At 37.2% G+C, this 14,910-nt stretch overlaps 1 protein-coding gene across 3 annotated transcripts in view; it reads left to right on the top strand.

Annotated features, from left to right (window-relative positions):
- Positions 1-14,910, top strand: part of RASGEF1B (RasGEF domain family member 1B) — a 590,398-nt gene that overhangs the window by 538,978 nt on the left and 36,510 nt on the right. Inside the window, exon 1 of one of the 3 annotated variants that reach the window (XM_039845561.1) lies at positions 14,621-14,779. The exons of the other annotated variants lie outside the window; for them this stretch is intronic. The gene's annotated coding sequence lies outside the window, so the exon portion shown is untranslated. Of the gene's footprint in view, positions 1-14,620; positions 14,780-14,910 lie in introns of those variants that run through there. 3 annotated transcript variants of the gene reach the window in all.

Below are 14,910 nucleotides of genomic sequence, written 5' to 3'. Positions count from 1 at the left end.
CTAAGTGCCGGAATAACTTCTATATTACCTCACTAAGACTTCAGGACAAGTCATTACCCCTATTTTGCAGGTGAGGACTGAGATTTAAAAATGTTAAACAACTCAAGGTCTCTTGTTTTGTAATCCCGGCTCAAAGGTCGTTTTCTCAGGAACCGCCCTCAACTGGAACACATACCTCTTTAAAGTTTTTATAATCTTATAACACCTCATCCTTTCCTTCATGCTTCTTATGAGAGTTTGTAATTTTACATTTATTTCTGTAATTATTTGATTGAAGCATTTCTCCCCACTAGACTGAGTTCTAGGATAACAGAAATCATATCTATTTTTGCTATTACTGAGGCTGATACATACATAGTAGGATTATAATACATAGTGAATGAAAGAATAATTGAATGACTTAAAGAAGGGGTCCCCAAACCCCGGGCTAAAGACCAGTACCAGTCCTTGGCCTGTTAGGAACCGGGCTGCACAGCAGGTGAGCTGTGGGAGAGAGATGGAAGCTTCATCTGTATTTAAGTCAAGGCCTCAGCTCCATCTCAGATCAGTAGGCATTAGATTCTCATAGGAGCACCGGTCCCCGGTGCCAAAAAGTTTGGAGGCTGCTGACTTAAAGAATAAGTGAATCCTTATCTATCCAACTCCATCATTAAGAGTGTTAGTTTAGGCAGCAAGATTGCTTTCTAGGTGAAGTCCTAGGTGACAGACTATGCAAAGTACTGTATAATATTGTACTATATAATGTTGAGTGTTGTTAGCTGAACTGCCTGGGTTTGAACCCTAGCTCCATCATTCTTTAACCATTCGATCTAGGACAAAGTATTTGACCTGTGTGTCAGTTTCCTCATTTGCAAATGGAGGTAATAATAGAACTCCATAAAGTTATGAAGATTCAGGGAATGTGTAACCTCTCAAAACAGTGCATGGGAGCCAGAAATTTCTGCAATATGTGTTAGATATTATCATTATTCAGGAACTTACTAAATACAGAAAAATAAAACATTCCAGACTAATTTCATCCAATACTATGCGTTAGCATTTATTCATTGACTGAAAGTCTCTGTTCTGATCCTTCTAAGAGGACAGTCCTAAAGGTATTAACCTGAGAGAAGTGACCCCAGGTTTTTCACTCTCAAACAGAAAACACCCAACATGAATCTGTCTTGAGATTTTTACTAATATCTTACCCTATAAGTTCAGAAAGAAAATATTTAGTGAAAACAAATTATTTAAAAATTTTGAACGCATACTCTAAATATTCTTTTATAATATTTAATACTCTCCCATTGGGCCCACCTCTTCTACAATCTTTACTGATAATTGTGGAATGAGTCAGAGTAATGAGGGGCCTGACCCAGAGTCCCAGATTTCATCACAGCCCGGACATCTATTAGCGCTCCGGTCTCGTGTAAGTCTGTTAACTGCTTCTTGTCTTGTTTCCTCAACTAGAAAATGGAGATGACAATAATTATATTGTTTTGATTGTTAAATGAGGTAAAGACCTAAACACCCTGGTAAATCAGAAATGCTCAGAAAAAGCTTCTATTACTCACTCCATTTTCGTAATGATCAAACCAGGACTTGACCAATACCCTGCTATCCCTTGGTGCCTTCTCTGATTATTTCTTCACTATTTCTCCAGCTTTCTCGAGACCAGGGTCATCACGTGGCCTTTTCCTTCTTCACATTTTTCATGTGCTCTCAAAGTGATAAAAATAGAGTCGTAGAAAAATGAGACAGTCAACCAAAACACCTGGATGGGAATTTGTCTCCAGTTCTGCTTCTGACTGGCTACTTGATTTTGAGCAAGTTATTTAACCTCTCTAGGTTTCCTTTTGTGCATCTGTAAAAATGAGATTAATTCTCCATGCAACATATTCTAGAATCACATTTTTCTTCCTCTGCCCTTTCTGTTTATATCTGTGTCATAATGGGAATAACAACAGTCCTATTTTCAATTTACATTTTCCAAAGTCTCTTATATTTATTGTATTATTTAGTTACCATATCAAAATTTTGAGGTATTCAAGTTAGGCACTATTGCTTCATTTCTACATAAAGAAATTGAGCTAAGACAGGGAGAGGGTATTTGACTTGATAAATTTACAGAAACCCTAGAACACAGATGTATTTTACTGTGGTCCGTCAGACTTTTACAGTATACCTACTGTATGCATTGCATTAGACAAAGTGCTAGCGACACAGCAAGAGTCCCATACTTTTTTGTAATAGAATGCACACACAAAGAGCTGGTGACTGAAAGTAATAGATGCTAAGAGCCAAATTAGTAACCCACAATTTCTTTTTATCTTCTTGATTTATTTGTGAAGAAAGAATCCCTTCTTTTTCTTAGATGGCATTCTCCTATCACGGTGTCAGATAGCCCCATCTCTTGTGGATGGAGAGTCCATGGGAGAAAGAGACTAATTATATTTTGACATCATTACTTCAGTTTTATGTAAGCACTAGCCTTGGAATGGATATCTTCCAACAGGGGTCTGACATCATTACTTCAGTTTTATGTAAGCACTAGCCTTGGAATGGATATCTTCCAACAGGGGTCTGTTTAGACTATAAATATATGTTTAAATATATTCTAAAACTTTGAATTTCTGTAGAACAACAAAACTCAAGATTGGAAATTATCTTGATAAGTTTTCTCCTGAGCTTTTTCCTGAGTCTATGTTTTAGGTCTGGGTGTATGAGAAGTATGCAGAGTTTCAGTTTCATTTTTCATGAAACTGAGAATAGAATTGATTCTGAAACTCCACAATAAGAATAAGAAGTATAAGAACATCTGAGATATTTTCTATGTTTAAAAAAATACATTTTTTCCCAGGACTTTTGATAGGGATTTTAAGGAATATTTAAATTTTTGACTATGTCACATATTCATATACTTCAAACACAAAAAGATGTCCTTCCTGTGAAAAGTTTCCTTCCTGTCTCTGCCTCTCAATCTTCTACCCACTTAGTTCTCATCTCCTTCCCCAAATAGCAAACCACTTATCATTCTTTGCTGATCTGCCCCCCCAAGTTTTTATGTAAAAAATAATATAGTACAAATGAGTATTTCTTCTTTTTTGCTTTTTTACGTACATTATAGCATACACTCCATAATAATCTGTACCTTTTTTCATTAAACAGTATATGAACATTTCATGTCAGTACATTGTTTCCTTATTATTTTCTATTATACTTGAAAAATGTTTGATTCTGTGAATGTATCAAAACTTATTTATCTGGTTTTCTAATGATGTATAGTTAGTTGCTTCTTATTGTTTACCTGAAGAGATGAATAACTTTGTTCAAGTGTTATTTCACATAGTGAGTGGAGTGTCTCTATAGGATAATTTTCTTGCTGGATCAAAAGGTACACGCCTTTGTAATCCACAATGGCGGATTTTTGCCAGACTGATGAGTTAAAGAAAGAGATCTCAATATAGTTTTAATTTACACTTTTGTTAATATGAGTCAGATTGAACATTTTTCATCTGTGTAAAGGCCTTTTCAGATACAAATTGTGCGTTCAGATCCTTGGCTGATTTTCATTTAGGTTGTTGATGATTTCCATTTAGTAGATGTATAATAAATAAGCACTTATTCTCTATTTCCTAAGTTTGCTATGGGATAGGCTTCCTTTTTAGTAGAAGGTGATCATTCTTATCTCAGTATTTGAAACTAAAGGTAGTTTGTTTTGGCAAACCCTAACAGATGATACATCTTTTTATCCTGTTTTTAAGATTCGTCCAAAGTTGCATTTGAACAAATAGAAGCACAACTATACCCAAAGTCCTTCTCTTTCTATTGCGCTCCTCTACATGGTTGAATTTACTCAGTATATTTGAAAGAAACAATTACAATGAAGAGAAACTGCCAGTCATTCTTCCTAAGTAATTTTAGAATAATTTTTACTAGTCCTTACAATAAGAAGTGGAAGAAATGGTAAGCGAGAAGAAAAGAAAAAGGAATTGCCTGCGACAGAATTAATCTAACACTACAGCTAAATGATTGCACCTTTTAATCCCTCAGAAGTTTTAAAATGATTCTTTTTCAGTTAGTATGTAGTTTTCAGAAATTTGGAAAATAGTTCTTGTTAAGCCTACTATAAAATTAACCTATTGGCTTCATAGTACATGTTTAGAAAAAAAGGAAAAGCTAGAGTATGAAAGAAAGGTGAGTTACCTATATGCTGAAAATTAACTCAGCATGTATTATTGAGCAGTGTTTATGAGCCAGGCATTCTACTGAACACTGAAAATATGTAGTAGTAAACCAGAAAGGTGTGCCTCTTGCCTTCTCAGAGTTTGTTCAAAACCTCACTCTTTACCCTGATTACAATGAGAATCACCTGGGGAGGTTTCACAAAAAGACCAATGTCTGGGCCCCAGGCCAGGAACTGTAGGGGTATAACTCAGTAACAAACACATTTTTAAAACTCCCCAGATGATTCTAAGTGAGGCCAGAGTGGAAAATCAGTGGTCTAGCCATATCCCAGAGAGAGCGACAAAACCACAAAATATTTTGAAGAGGAAGTAGTCATGGAAATTTTTATGTGATGTAATATGAACACACATAGCATCGTTTTTGAAGCTCCCTTGCCACAATGTTTAACTTAAAAGCAATAGGCTTTAAGAGCTGCATTCCAATGTACAGATAACTTAGAGGATAGAAGAACAAGTAAAAGGGCACCTCAAGGAAAAATATCAGATAAGTCCAGAAAATGATACATTCTCTAAGACAAATGGCCTGTTTTTTTTTTCTTTTTTCTTTTTTAAAGGCAATGTCAAGCAAAGCAGAAAATGCTGAGAGGGGAATGGGGTCTCATATAGATTAAAAGAGAACAAAGAAACAGCAACCAAATATAACACATCAATCTTGATTACATTCTGGTTCAAAAAACCCTTCTGAATAATTTTTAGGGACCATTTAGGAAGTTTAAATGTTAAATATGTACAAGAAATTAGATGATATTAGTTAATATTGTTTATTTTTCTTAGGCACCTAGGTATGTAAATATCTATGTACGAGAAGATCCTTATTTTTAGGAGATCAATGCTAAAGTATTTGAGGGCGTCAGCAACTTTCAAATGGTTCTTCAACAACACTAAATTAAACCACACATACAGAAAGCAACTACAGTCATACTTTTTAAAGGAGTTTGGGGAGGCTGAGGTACTAAGGATGAAAGAGTCTGCTGAATAGTGATGATCATTATATTTAATTAACTGCCATTTATCGAGTGAATTCTATGTTCTAAATACTGTACTAATACCTTTATGACTTTATGTACATGATATTATTTCATTTTTAAAACAAGCATTACTATTTTAATTTCACAAATGAGAAAACTGCAAGCTTATAATGATTAAACTTGTTCAAGTTCACACTGAGTCAGGATTTGAACCAAATTCTTCCTGTTTCCGTCGCGGGTGACCTTGATCATTACGTACCATTGCCCCGCCCCCAAAGTGTACTGTAACCACTTTTGTGGTAATGGAAAGCACACAAGCTTTCGATTTATTTTAGTTATAGCCATTACCACAATGCAAATCCACCTAATGTTTATGTATTTCCTATACAGACTGTGTTCTTCCTGTCATGCAAAAACCATGGTCCTTGGAGTCAGGCCCACCTGGGTCCAAATCTTGGTTCTGTCATTTATTAGACGTTCATTCTTAGACAATTAAAAATACTTCCCTCAGCTTCAGTTTCCTCTTCTATGAAGTTGGAGATGATATTTAGTGCTTTATAGAATTGTTTTGCTGGTTAAATAAATATATGTATATAGAAAGCACTTAGCACAATCCCTGACATGTAGTAAATGCTCAATATATGTTAATTACCCACCACCATCTTCCCTTAAATTTAATTTGGATGGCCACAAATGATTCTTGCTTCTATAAAAAACCCTCTGATGCTCGGAGCGATCGTCAGTTCTGGATCCCTTAGTCATATCCATCAACTATAAGGAATTGTAGCTTTGAATCCCTAAAACCCACAATAGGAGAACTCGACTAGTGTTCAAAAAATGTGTTTGTAGTGTTAAATCATCAGTATGATAGTCATTATGATTCGTTATTAAGGCTGTGCCAGGTATTAAAATTTCCTTCTAGAAATTAAGATACTTTTAATGGATTTCTAAAATGCAGGCGGAAACAGTTATTTGTAATATATTTTGGGACTGTGAAAGTTCATTCTAGGTAACTTTCTCATCTCTATGAGTAAGGTCATAGAGATGGGAAGACATAGATTTTTTTTTCCCTAGAGATAGGCGATCCACTCGATTGGATTATTATGTATGTAAAAGCAAAAATAAGAGATAACATTAGGAAGTTGGGTTGAGAACCTTGATCACTTCAATAGAGTAAAACACTGTCAGTTTTAGAGAAACTGAGCAATGCAGGTTCCTGAGATACCGCATATCAAGGACAGTCTATTCTAGCAATATAGTATATGCGTATCTGCATGTGTCTTGGAGGTGAGATAGGGGTGGCGATCAAGTAGGTGGTTGTTTCTCTAAATGCAATGGGACCAGAAATGGCAAGAGAATGGAAGGAGAATTTGGGGTGTAGAAAATGAGAGGATAGAGCTGCTGACTGGATATAGGCAACAAGCAAAGGTCCCATGATCAGAAATGAGAAGGTCATATGGGGAGCTGTTTTGGAGGAGGCAATAAATTTCCTGATAGAAATAGAGAGTTTGTTAGACCTCCGCCTTCTTTTAATTGGTAACACTGGAAGTTACTGTTGGAGGCCGGTCACCATAAAGCTGAAGGCTTAAAACTATGAGATAAATTTCTCCTCGACTTAGGTAGCAGAACACCTAACATCTTACGAGCCAATATATGGGCACAGAGCAAAGGAAAGGGCTTCAAAAATTTATCTTGGAGTCTGTAGACACAGACTGGCTCAGAAGAGCTCTAGCCTAAAGCTTACAGGTATTGCATGGCCCATAGTATCTACAACTCCATCTGTTTTATGGGCAGGCTGGTTGAGAAAAGGTGAATAATTCAGGGAAAGTGAGTTTGGGGAGCTACATAGTAGATCAAAAAGTAGCAATATTTTCACTCATTTATTTATTCAGTCGATATTAAGTACCTACTAAATACCAAGTATTGTTGTGGGCATTGGAGTTATATATAAAGTCTTTGCTCATATGTACTTGTTATTCTAATTATTTTATTAGAATCTTTATTCTAAATATAATTCTAATAGCAAATACATAAATGGATAAATAAAATAATTTTGAAGAGTGATTAGGTATTCTCGAAGTGCCTCTTTATTCTTTGAAATTACCTAAACCTAACCTGTCCCGGCAATACTCATACTCCTTGTCCTTCAGGTCTTACCTTAAGAGAAGCCTTCCTTGCCCCCATCTAAGCAGGGCCCCACAGCTGTCCCCTATCCTGGTAATGATCACTCTCTATAACGACTGGTTGTTTCCTTGTTTAATGTCTGTCTTGCCCACCCAGATGTCCCATGACAGTAGGAACCTTGTCTGTTTTGTTCTCATTGAGTTCCCAGTGCCTTTTTGGGGGCCTGGCCCCAGTAGGTTCTCAGTAAATATCTGTGGGGTTAAGGTGACCAACAATCCCAGTTTACCTGGAACTGAAGTTTTGCCCAAGACATAGGGCTTTCAATGCTAAAACCAGGACAGTCCTAGGCAAATTGGGAATGGTTGGTCACACCATATGAAATGTATTTCATTGGATAAGAAATTAGTCCCAGAAATAGGCCTTCCATCATCACAGTTAAATCTCAATTCTCATTAACCAAAACCAGAGCAGAAGTATCACTATGCTGTGATACGCTTACTTGCAGCCTCTGTCTCTAGTATAGGATAAACCTTAGGGGACAGTGAAAGCAGATCCCTAGGGACTCTTGCAAGCATCGCAGTCACTACAGTAATGCAGACATTGAACTCCAGGGAAAGAATATGCCAATAATCATAAAAATCAGTGGGGTTGGGTCAAGTCTATCACTTCTGGGCCTGGGCCTCTTCAAGACTCTTGGCTGGCTGCCTAAGTATCCAGATGGGACTGGTCTAAAAACTAACAGTTAAAACGGTCTTAACATTTGACAACTAGAAAACACCTTTGAAATAATGTAATCCAATCCCGCCCAACAGCCATGTCCTTCTACTCCACCTTCTCATCCAAACACACCTCAAAACACACGCCTTGACTCTCTCAACACATCGGAAGTAAATGGACCATTTCACTAATAGAGAAATATTTCATCCATCTATCCAACCTCTGTTTTCCTTTAGTTCTTGACCACTCTTGAGAGACAGCTAATTATAGACAATTATGTGAATAATTGTAGATTCTAAAATTATCACTAGTTAATTCCAGGCCCTAGAAACATTAATCATATGCTAGTGGTGTTAGTCTGTGGGAGATTTGACTTTAAAGCAGGTTCTAGTCAAGAATCAAAGTTCTTTTGTGTGTTAATTCACAATACACATTATTGTCTGAGAGGGAATACACACAATCACACCACAAAGCAAGAGGGGATAGTTTTCATAAACTATGTGAGATGCATAGTATTTTTTAATAAACTTCATATATTATAATTTTGTACAGTGGGACCAAATAAAATTCTGTGTACTTTTGATTGACAGTTATACTTTATAAATGTGATTAATCAGTGAGCAGAAAAAGTAAAACAATAACTTTACCAGTATATATTGCCTTAAAAATGTAAGCTTTAAATATAGTTTAAGGCTATGTATTATAGCTATCAGAAAATATTAATTTTGACTATAAAATTATTTTGTTTTTAGAAGAAATTTATAAAATACAAGGTAAAAACACCTGTGTATCCACCATGCACAAATGATAATAATCATTTTGTCACATCTGAGTTATGTCTTTCTTTATGAAAGACATCAAGATGAAGTTCCTGTTATCTCCCATCCCAGTTTCACCTCCACCCCTTCCCAGAGACAGCCATTTTCTCTGATTCGCTAGAGAAATACAGTTAAGCTACATGATCTATTCCATTTGTTTTTTTTGTGTAGAAAATGTATTTAGCATTATGTTTTTCCATAAAAATATCTATTTAAATATATTGTACAGAAATTCTGGTTTTACTATAGAAATAATGATTATTATTTATTAAGAAGTATTTAATAAAGAATAGTTGTTGCCAATATTTGAAAACAAATTGTATTTCTATAATGTCAAAGTAGCTCCATAGATTTCACCGCTGAAGGAATAACTAAAAAGTAAAATCATGTAGTGTTTGAAATCTTAGGCTTATCGTCCGAGGCTTATCATCTTTTGACTCCTGTAACTTTGCTATTATCTTGTTGGATGGCCTTGGAGAGAGATCATTTAATCTCACTAGGAATCAATTTCCTCATCTCAAAATGCCTTTAAAATATTTCTTGGTTGGTAGCATAGGGGTAGGGAAAGATTAAAAGAGATGATCATTAATATTTCTCCCAGCTCTAAAATTTTATTATTCTATTATTCATTTTATTCCTTCTCCCTTCCCATTCAATGTTCTAAGACATAGATTGGTAATTAGTCAAAACTGAGGAGATCATCTATCAAAATAATCAGACTTAATGTTAAAAGCTATAAGAACTTGGAACAGAAAAGCTTTTTCTTAATTCATTATAAGATCAACTCATTCACAAGGAACCAGACAAAAACACTAAAAAGAGACATTAGAAATAGAGAAATATATTTATCTTTTCTATTCACATAAAATCTTATAGAATAAAGAATATTTATCTAAATATACTTATATTAAACAGTTGAATTTCTACTCAAAACAGTGATATATCAACAAAATGATGTATGTTTAAGGTTATGAAATATATCTTTGTCAGTGCAGAAAAATGTCACTAGGATTACATAATCAATGAAAGTGATGAGACTGTCTCCTGACCCTGTGATCAGGCCAACTTATATTTAATTTCTCAATCACTATTCCTCCTGAGGATACTGCAAATAATTATTTTGTAAAAGTAAATAAGAATTGACAAATGAACAAAATAATAAGGCTTATAAAGGGAAAATAATAAATTTGCCTTTCAATAGTACTTGTCTATTATAAAGGAAGATATAGTAATTTTTTACATCTTTTTAGAAGATTTTGAAAACCTACTATATCTGTTGTGGAATTTTCCACGCAGCTATTACATTCTTTTATACAACTTTAAGGTCTGGGAGATAAAAAGTGACAGTGATAAAGGATCATATGGACATGTGGAAGAGACTTCCTTAAAGTTATCTTTTCTAGTCAATTCCGTTCTATTTAAGAGTATTTTCTTAGCAAATTTAAACAAATGGTTATGTACGATATTTTGTGTAATCCCAGGAAAGGAAGATGTATGCCTCTGTAACGACCACTGTTAGAAATGACTGACCCTCACAGATCCAATGTTCTCCCTACATGAGATAATGTATGTGAAAGAACATAGTAAACTATAACAAATTTTGGAACTTATTATTGAGATGACCATTCCAAGGCTGACCCAATCATGTGTTTCATCACAAAAATTCCTTCTCAGTGGCAGGGTTCATTTTATAGTTATGAAGGGATTGACAAGATTTGGCAAGGACTCAGGATCTTGAATATCTAAATCTTCATGTCTTGCCTTCATCATCCTTTTCTTCATACAGATCTCAAGGAAATGTATGAACAGAGGTCAATGCCAAATACATACATGCTTTTTATTACTATGAAATTCCAATATGGTCTCCCCTTGTGAGCAGAATTCCTGTAACTCAGGCCAGAAGCAGGAAGAGCGCATGAAACCAAAGCACACCAAGCAGCCTCCTTCCCCCTTTCACTCTAGGCTCTCAGATGATGAGAAAAGGGAAGTCGAGGAGAAGAACACTAAACAAGCGAGGGGAAGATAAGGGGTTTTCTCAAGGGTCTGTCCTCCTTGAACAGAGTAGGGTGGAAGTACAATAGCTATATTTTTCCCCCCTTCCTTTAACTCTAATCTCTATGCAATAGCAATTACTTTTTTTTCCTTTATATAAAATATATACTTTGGTATATCTGTGCCATACTCTAGGTATTATAGGTTTTTGTTTACTCCTTAACGTTTTTTAAAAAATGAGTTAGGTGTTTTAGAGAAGCTGTGATTAGATCAGAGACGCTATCGGACAGTTAACCGGCTGCAAAGTCATATTAATATACCTTGCTTAGTAACTGTTAAATGATTTTCTCAAAAATTCATCCTTTATGTTTTTTGCTTTATAAAATACTCATTATCTTTTGTCAACATACAGGAGTGGCAATATGCATCATACTTATCAAAAATGGGCTTGGTGTCCTTGGCTTTGAAAGTGAGAAGGTCTAGGCTGTGGTTTAGATTGACTGTTGGTAGGTAATATGACCAAGGCCTTTATTTTTTCTTATAAACTGGGGCTAAGATTCAAGTGTTTAAAGTTCAAGTGTTTTCTAAACTTGTGTCTGACTCAAATAATAAACGTTTTGCTTGAAAATAACTAGTTAAATTAAATATCTGCTAGTTTTAACAGCAATATCTTAGACATGAAAAGTGAATCCAATTAATGATAGAAGATTTTTTTCAGGCATTATTTTGTAAATCCGATAGTAAGTAATTAAATACATTTTATTGAGTGAGAAGGCAGGAACATTGGAATCAGAGAGATATAGGTTTAATTCATGCCTTCTCCAGCTAAATGGCCTTGGCAAATTGCTTACCTTCCTCAGCTTCATCCCTTCATCTCAGAAATGAAAAGAATAGTACCTATATCTTAGGGTTTTGCTGAAGATAAAAGATAATGTAAATAAAAAACATAACACAAATATGGTGAAATACTCAACAGGGAGTTAAAGGAGTGAATAACATCAACATATGTCGACATGGATAGATGATCAAAAACTAGAGCAAAACCAGTAAGAGACAGAATGAAATGGATTGCACAGTAACATTTAGGTAAATACACTCATGTGGTACCCACACAAAACAATACCATCATTGTTTATAAAGGTGGATTGAAAAACACACTAAACATTGTGTGAAAAAGTAAGTGCCATTGGGATGGTAAAAACTGGGATTTTAGATGGGAAATGGAAAGAGACTAAAATTAAAGCGTTTTGGACATGGATTAGTCATGACGCTTGCTTGAATTTTGTGTATCTGAGGTCCAAGGGGAAAGGAAAAGAAAAACAGTGTTTAGCACAAAGTCCACCATATAGCAGAAGCTCAATATAGGTGGCTGTTTTTGTTACTAGAGTGAGGTCTTACACAGCAGGGCTTTATTTGCACCAATTTGACTAGTATTTCTGAGCTTACCAACATTTACAGAGATAAGAGTTGAGCCAACAGAATCAAAAGGCTAGAAAGAAACTATAAGTAGAGAACAGAAATAATATCTTTTCGTGATAGAGAATAATTAATACTAATCATAACAGCTATTATTTGTTGAGTGTTTATCACGTGCTGAACAATAATTAATTAATTTAACCAACATATATTTATTGAGTGTTTATAATGTGTGAGACACTGTTCTAGACATTGGAAATATAGCAGGAAAACAACAGCTACAATGACAACAACAAACCTAGCTCTTATGGAGCTTATATTCTACTGAGGGGTGAATGCCAATAATAAGTAAAATACACAGAATGTTAAATGTTGGTAAGTTCTCTGGAGGAAACAACAAAAAAGAGGAAAGGAAGATACGGAGTGGGGGTGACTGAAATTTTAAATAAGGAGGTCAGGGAAAGCTTCTCTGAATGACATTGTTCCAAACCATTTCATATATTATCTCTTTTAATCTTCTCAACACCCTGTTGAAGAAGTTACTTATATAAACCATGATTGGTATTTTCAGATGAGTAAACTAGAGCCCAGTCTTTCGATGCCTTTTCTAAGGTTTGATAGCTGGCTAAGCCATAGAGACAAGATTAGGGTTTGGGCCACCTAGTCTGGAGCTGTCCCCTTATGTGTCACCTCTCACACAGGGAGTTGGAAGGGGCCATAGGGGGTTTCACCAGAATGGGGAGCAGGAATGTGGTTTGGTAAAGCACTGCACAATATTATCGTAGTATCCATTTTATATTTTGAGAGACTAAAATAAACATCTTTTGTTTAGGTGGGGAAAAACTTCAGAAAGTAAAACTGGGCAAAATCTCCAGGGCTGGTGGGTCTACCCAGTGGTTACAAAAGATATGTCAACTGTTTTCCATTAAGAAATTTTGATTTAGTCCAACCCTTTCAATTTATTTCTACAGGACTAGGAGTCTCAAGATTGTAAATGACTTCCCCAACTTCCTAAGGCTTGTTTGTTGCAAAATCAGAATGGAAAACAGCGGGGAAGACTAATCAACTAGCACAACCACAGCAGCTGGGCAGGGTTGCCCAAGCCTTTGTGCGTTACTCTGCATGGCTGGCCCAGCCAACTGCTCTTGGCTGTATTGACTTCTCCTTTAAACTACAGAGAGGCTCAGAGAGCTGGAAGTGAATTACTGAGTCAGGGAGACCCACTTTGCAGGAGAGAAGAGGGAGTATAATTAGAGGAAGAAAAGTGAGAGGAGACACAGATAAAGAAAACGAGGGTAGGAAGCAGCTAAGAATAGGCAAGGTGAACTTCAAGATGACTGTTTCAACCCCAGGAAGGAGGAGGGAGGGAGAGGAGATAGAGCAGGAATGATAAAAGGTTTCTGTATCCCAGTAATCCTAATTACAGTCCTACAAGACAGGTATGAATAGTGTTGTTTTATGTATGGGAAAAACCGAAGCTCAGAAAAGCTACTTTACTTACTCAAGGTCACATAGCTGGCAAGAGAGTCTCCTGACGTTTTAAGTTTTTTTCTTTCCTTGAGTCTCTTTCTTCCCTTATTTGTTTCCATTGTTTCTTCCCTCCAGTTTCTTTTTATTTATACAAGGTGAAGTATTGAGGTTTTTACCTTTTTTCTAAAATAGTTATCAAGTATCCAATGATAAAGTATGTGGTTACCGCGACAACACAGCCTTTACTGAGGACTGATCTCCCGTCTTTGCCTCCAGAATCATGTTTCACAGCACAGGTTCCCTTCCTTTGTGGAACTTCTAACAGCCGCAATTTTACATTTTGTTTGGGTAACCTTTGGGACCAGCCTATTTTTGCCTGAAGTGTGCCCCCCGCATTTTCCACAATGCTTAGCACCCAGGCTCTCCGTAAATAATTGCTGAGCAAATGTTTTTGTGATCGCTCCCAGCTCTCTTCTGAAAGTTACATGGACAGTAAACCTTAGGTCATAATTATGTTAATAGATACTGTATAACGAGTCGGGCCGGTATTTACAGGTACTACACAGGTGGATGAACACACACACACACACACACGCGCGCGCGCAGGTGTACGGCGGCGAAAACGCACGCGACCAGAGCGAACCGAACCAGCGCTGGTAAACACCGCTGCGTCCGGCTCCGCCGGCCTCCGCAGGCCTCCGCAGCGTGGGAGGGAAGCCCGGCGACCGCGCTGGGGGAGTCCCGCGCCCCTTGGGACGCGTGGGCCGGTCCCAGGCACAGGAGGCGGTGGCGGGGTGGGCGGTGAGCTGCGCCGCGATTGGTCCGCGCCTGCGGAGCTGGGCGGGGTTGCGGCGGGAGGCGGGCGCTTGGAGCTAAGGGGGTGTGCGCGGCGGCCCGGCGGTAGTTCCAGTGTAAACAAGGAGCTCGACTGGTTGTGCGGGATTTTTTCCCCTCTTCTTCCCGCGCGCTTTCGCTCTGTGTCCTTTGGTGGCACTTGTGGGCGCGAGACAAACAGCCGGAAAGGCGAAGACCTGGGGTTCATCTGCAGGTGGGTTGCTCGCTGGTGAGGCTGTTTTCCTAGGCAGGACACAGACCCGCAGCGGGAACGCGCGATCGTGCTGCGCGCGCGTCTCTCCCGGGCGGCCCGGGAGCTGCGCCCCAGACAGCCTGGCTCGCAGA

The sequence above is a fragment of the Pteropus medius genome, unplaced genomic scaffold (assembly GCF_902729225.1).
Source record: "Pteropus medius unplaced genomic scaffold, Ma_sr-lr_union100, whole genome shotgun sequence".
Lineage (NCBI taxonomy): Eukaryota > Metazoa > Chordata > Mammalia > Chiroptera > Pteropodidae > Pteropus > Pteropus medius.
The sequence above is the reverse complement of the archived record's forward strand: the minus strand, read 5'-3'. Positions and strand labels throughout refer to the sequence as shown.